The sequence below is a fragment of the Canis aureus genome, chromosome 12 (genome assembly GCF_053574225.1).
Source record: "Canis aureus isolate CA01 chromosome 12, VMU_Caureus_v.1.0, whole genome shotgun sequence".
In the NCBI taxonomy this organism is placed as follows: domain Eukaryota; kingdom Metazoa; phylum Chordata; class Mammalia; order Carnivora; family Canidae; genus Canis; species Canis aureus.
The window spans coordinates 79,135-84,497 of NC_135622.1; positions in this window are offsets into that span (position 1 = coordinate 79,135).

A 5,363-nucleotide genomic window follows, 5' to 3' on the forward strand; every position below is an offset into this window, starting at 1 on the left:
CTGGTTCCTGACCAACACAATACATCCAACTCAATGGCATGTCATATCTAATTTCCAAATTGATCTATGTTTAAGGTTAGGGTTAGGCCTCAGGGTTAGGGTTGGGTTAAGCTTCAGGGTTAGGTTTAGGATTAGGGGTTAGGGTGAGAGTTAGGGTTAGGTTTCAGGTTTAGGGTTAGGGTAAGGAGTTGGATTAGGGTTAGGCCTCAGGTTAGGGTGAGGGTTAGGCCTCAGGTTTAGGGGTGAGAGTTAGGCCTCAGGGTTAGAGTTAGGGGTTAGGCTGAGGGGTTTGGGTTAGGGGTTAGACCTAGGGATTAAGGTTAGGTTTAGTGTTTAGGGTTAGGGTGAGGTTTAGGCCTGGGGTCAGTGTTAGGGTTAAGCCTAAGGGTTAGGGTTTAGGTTTAGGCCTCAGGGTTAGGCCTCAGTGTTAGGTTAGGGTTAGGCCTCAGGATTAGGCCTAGTGTTAGTCCTCATGGTTAGGCCTTAGGGTTAGTTTTTGGCCTAGGGTCAGGGTTAGAGTTAGGCCTTAGTGTTACGGTATAGGCTTAGGCCACAGGGTTAGGCCTCAGGGTTAGGCCTAGGGGTTAGGCCTCGGGGTTAGGCCTAGGGGTTAGGTCTCAGGGTTAGGCCTCAGGGTTAGGGTTTAGGGTTAGCCCTCATGTTTAGGTTTAGGGGTTAGCTGGAGGGGTTAGGGTTAGTGGTTAGTCTTAGGGTTTATGGTTATTATGAGGGTTTAGGTTTAGAGTTAGGGTTAGCACTGGGGTCAGTGTTAGCATTAGGACTAAGGGTTAGGGTTTAGGTTTAGGCCTCAGGGTTAAGCCCCAGGGTTAGGCCTTAGGGTTAGGCCTCAGTTTAGGCCTCAGGGTTAGGTTTAGGACTCAGGGTTAGGGTAAGAGTTAGGTCTAGGGTTAGGATTTAGGTTTAGGCCTCGGGGTTACGGTTATGGGTTAGAGTCAGTGTCAGGCCTCAGGGTTAGGGGTTAGGACTCAGGGTTAGGGTTAGGGTTAGGCCTCATGTTTAGGCCTCAGGTTTAAGTGTTAGGCCTCAGGGTTAGAGTTAGGGATAGACCTTAGGGTTAGGCCTCTGTGTTAGGGTTAGCGTCAGGGTTAGGTTCAGGGTTATGCCTCAGGGTTATGCCTCAGGGTTAGGCCTCTGGTTTAGGGTCTGTGTTAGGGTTAGTGTTAGGGTCAGGGTTAGGCCTCAGGGTTAGGCCTCAGGGATAGGGTAAGGGTTAGGCCTCAGGGTTAGGCCTCAGGGATAGGGTAAGGTTTAGGCCTCAGGGAGAGGGTCAGGATTAGGCCTCAGGTTTAGGGGTCAGGGTTAGGGTCAGTGTCAGGGTTAGGCCTCATCCTACATTTCCTGTGCGGATCTCTACAAAAAAAGACAGAGCCAGCTACTTGGGTCAGGAGGCATCAGAGGCTTTCCACCCCACTGGGCTTCCATGTTATGACAGATCAAGCAACTTAAACAGTCTGCGGGGACACCCAAGGTTCTCCTTGCAGCACAGCAGACATGGCAAGAGAATGGCATCATGTCAAGTGCCAATGGCGTTGAATGGCTGAATCACTGTGGCAGGCAGCCCCATTGATGGAGTACTACGAGGACCTCTACGGACACAGCTCATGACCCGTTAGGCCAACAATGATCTGATGTGTTCTGGCACATGACACCTTAGAGATAAACATAGAGAATGGCTTCATCCCACATCCCACCCTTCCTTTTGTCTTAAATCACCCACTTTACTGTGATCTTTTGTGAGGCCTGCAGACACTGGGGTTAGTGTTATCATTAGGACTAAGGGTTAGAGTTAGATTTATGCCTCAGGGTTAGGGTTTAGGGTTAGGCCGAGAGGTTAGGGTTGGGGTTAGGCCATTGGGTCAGGGTTAGGATTAAGGTAAGGTGTGAAGGTTAGTGTTAGGGTTAGGCCTCACAGTTAGGGTTGTGGTTAAGCCTCAGGGTTAGGGATTAGTTTTAGGCCTCAGGGTTAGGGTTTAGGGTTAGGCCTCATGGTTAGGTTTAGGGGTTAGCCAGAGGCGTTAGTGTTAGGGGTTAGTCCTAGGGGTTATGGTTATGGTTAGGGTTTAGGGTTAGGGTTAAGGTTAGCACTGGGGTCAGTGTTAGCATTAGGACTAAGGGTTAGGGTTTAGGTTGAGGCCTCAGGGTTAGGCCTCAGGGTTAGGCCTCAGGGTTAGGCCTTAGGTTTAGGTTTAGGGTTAGGCCTCTGGCTTAGGCCCCAGGGTTAGCCCTTAGGGTTCGGCCTCAGATTTAGGCCTCAGGATTAGGTTTAGGACTCAGGGTTAGGGTAAGACTTAGGCCTCAGGATTAGGATTTAAGTTTAGGCCTCAGGGTTACAGTTATGGGTTAGGGTCAGTGTTAGGCCTCAGGGTTAGGGGTTAGGACTCAGTGTTAGGGTTAGGGTTAGGCCTCAGGTTGAAGGGTTAGGACTCAGGGTTAGAGTTAGGGCTTGCCCTTAGGGTTAGGCCTCAGATTTAGGGTTAGGGTCTGGGTTAGGGTCAGGGATAGGCCTCAGGGTTAGGGTTAGGGTTAGGGTTAGGGATAATCCTCAGGGTTAAGCCTCAGGGATAGGGTAAGGGTTAAGCCTCAGTGTTAGGGTCAGGGTTAGAGTAAGGGTTAGAGTCAGGGTTAGGCTACAGGGTTAGCCTCAGGGATAGGGTCAGGATTAGGCCTCAGGGTTAGGGATCAGGGTTAGGAAATGTCATGCTTAGGCCTCATCCTACATTCCCTGTGCGGATCTCTACAAAAATGACAGAGCCAGCTGCTTGGGTCAGGAGGCATCAGAGGGCTTCCACCCAAACTGGACTTCCAGTATATGGCAGATCTAGAAACTTAAACAGTCTGTGGGGACACCCAAGGTGCTCCTTGCAGCACAGCAGACATGGCAAGTGCCAAGGGCCTTCAATGGCTGAATCACTGTGTCAGATGGCCCCATTGATGGAGTACTACGAGGACCTCTATGGACACAGCTCATGACCCGTTGGGCCTACAATGATCTGATGTGTTCTGGTCATGACACTTTAGAGATAAACATAGAGAATGGCTTCATCCCACCCTTCTTTTTGTCTGAAAACACCCACTTTAGTGTGATCTTGTGAGGCCTGCAGACGTTGTGCAACGACAGTTGAGCTGCGTTCTACACAGGATACCTGGGGTGCGTGGGTGAAATAAGGAAAATGGTAGTGAAACGCAAAGACACTCATTGCTCTGAGTGAAAAAAACAAACCACCCCCACTCCTCAAAAGCAAGAAATCTATTCTGCACCTTTCCAACTTAAGAGAACAGTGTCTTATCACCTCAGATGTAGCTGGAGGTTAGGGGTGGAGGTTCAGGTCTCTTTGCATTTGGGCCTGTGGGGCACTAGTGTGGAAACACTACGCGAGGGCCCCAGATTTCTCTACATGTTTGTGTGGGGGCCATCCCTCTGTGGAGAACCCTCTTCCCATTCTCACCTCAGATCAGCAGTGCTCCTTGTTTCCTTGGTGCACCTGATCATTGTCTAGGGAGTTAGAAGAGTTGAAGCTGGGATCCCTGGCTGGTGCAGCGGTTTAGCGCCTGCCTTTGGCCCAGGGCGGGATCCTGGAGACCTGGGATCGAATCCCACGTCGGGGTCCCGGTGCATGGAGCCTGCTTCTCCCTCTGCCTATGTCTCTTCCTTTCTCTCTCTCTCTCTCTGTGATTATCATAAATAAATAAAAATTAAAAAAAAAAGAAGAGTTGAAGCCACAGAACATCTCCTCCAAGATGCAAGGCATCTCCTCCAAGGGTGCAGCTCTGCAAATACAGTGCCCTGTATGTACAAGGCCAAGAGACATTAGGGTACTCTCTCCACAACACAAGGGGACATCCCCTTTAGAAATCGTATTCTCTGCTTCACATCACAGGGGCAGCTGAGGGACATCTGGCAAGGAGAAGCCAGATGAAAGACACTCCTGCGCTCATGACTTACATACTTGAAGTTGAGCTTGACCCTCAGCACTCACCTTCTCATCTTGCCTGCTATGACCTGGCGTCTGAACACCAAAGATGTGTCAGGCTTCCAAACCGTGGCAGCTGGTTTCTGCCCAGGAAGGGCATGTTCCTCTCCTCTATCCCCTCTATACACACACACACACACACATACACACACACACACACAGTCTCCAACACACACACCTCTTACACATACACAAACTGATACACACTCAATGAGGGCTAAAAAGGTGCGAGCCCCCTCAGCTGAGATTACAGTGTGGTCTGCTCTCCATTGGCCTCCCCCAAGGTGCCTTGTGGTACCTGTTGAAGTCTCCTGCACATAACCAGAAGCTTTGGAAAGAGGGCCGAACTGACGTCCATAACGGCATGAACATCTCTCTTTCTGGACTCTCCTAAGCCCAGAGCCACTGAAAGTAGGGCAACAGCAACAGAAGGTCTTGTTCTCCTGACCGGCTCCAGTTAAGTGTGCTGGAAAGAGGGACATTGTTCAACGCAGCTTCCGTAACACGCTTGTCCCCAAGGAAGTGACGTCACTTTTTCAAGATTCCAGCCCGTGGGCCCCTCCCTTCAGTCAGACCTATCCAGAGCCCCTTCTTGGCATATGACTGCTTGCCCCACGTTATCTCGTTAACTTTACATCCGCAGCCAAAAATGTCATAGCCACAACTCTCTGAAAATGCAAAGAAGGTCCTATTTTTCTGGACACGGAGCTGAATTCAGACCTTTCTTTCTGTGCTTGCCTTCCCAGATCTGTGACCTATCTAACCCACCGTGTCTCTCATATAGTCCATAGGTTCCCAACTTGCACAGTGATAGAAGAATCAGAATCTTCTTCCTAGGGACATCATCTGGGGTCTATGAATGATATCTGCAATGCACGTGAGCTGGTGCCCTGTGTATCTGAGGCGCAAATTTTCAGGATGGTGGATTGACATGAATAGGTGAGATGTGGCATGGAGTACCAGTGAAAGTGGCCTGGGTTCCACTGTTTTCACTTGACCTCCGGCCTCATTTCAATGGGGACACCATGATGGGGTGGGAATGCTCTAAGATGCAGACATGGTGATTTTCTGTAGTCAAACCATCCAATTTTTCCTGTTCTATTTTGAATGAGACAGAGGTGCCTCTTTCTGGGCTCTGGGGGTCACAGCCTTCACCATGGCTCCCAGCGATAATGACCTGTGGCATAAATATCCCTGTGTCACCCTGAGGTGCTTCATGACTGGTTCCTGAGCAACACAATACATCCAACTCAATGGCATGTCACATCTAATTTCCAAATTGATGTATGTTTAAGGTTAGGGTTAGGCCTCAAGTTTAGGGTGAGGGTTAGGCCTCAGGTTTAAGGATGAGGGTTAGGCCTCAGGGTTAGG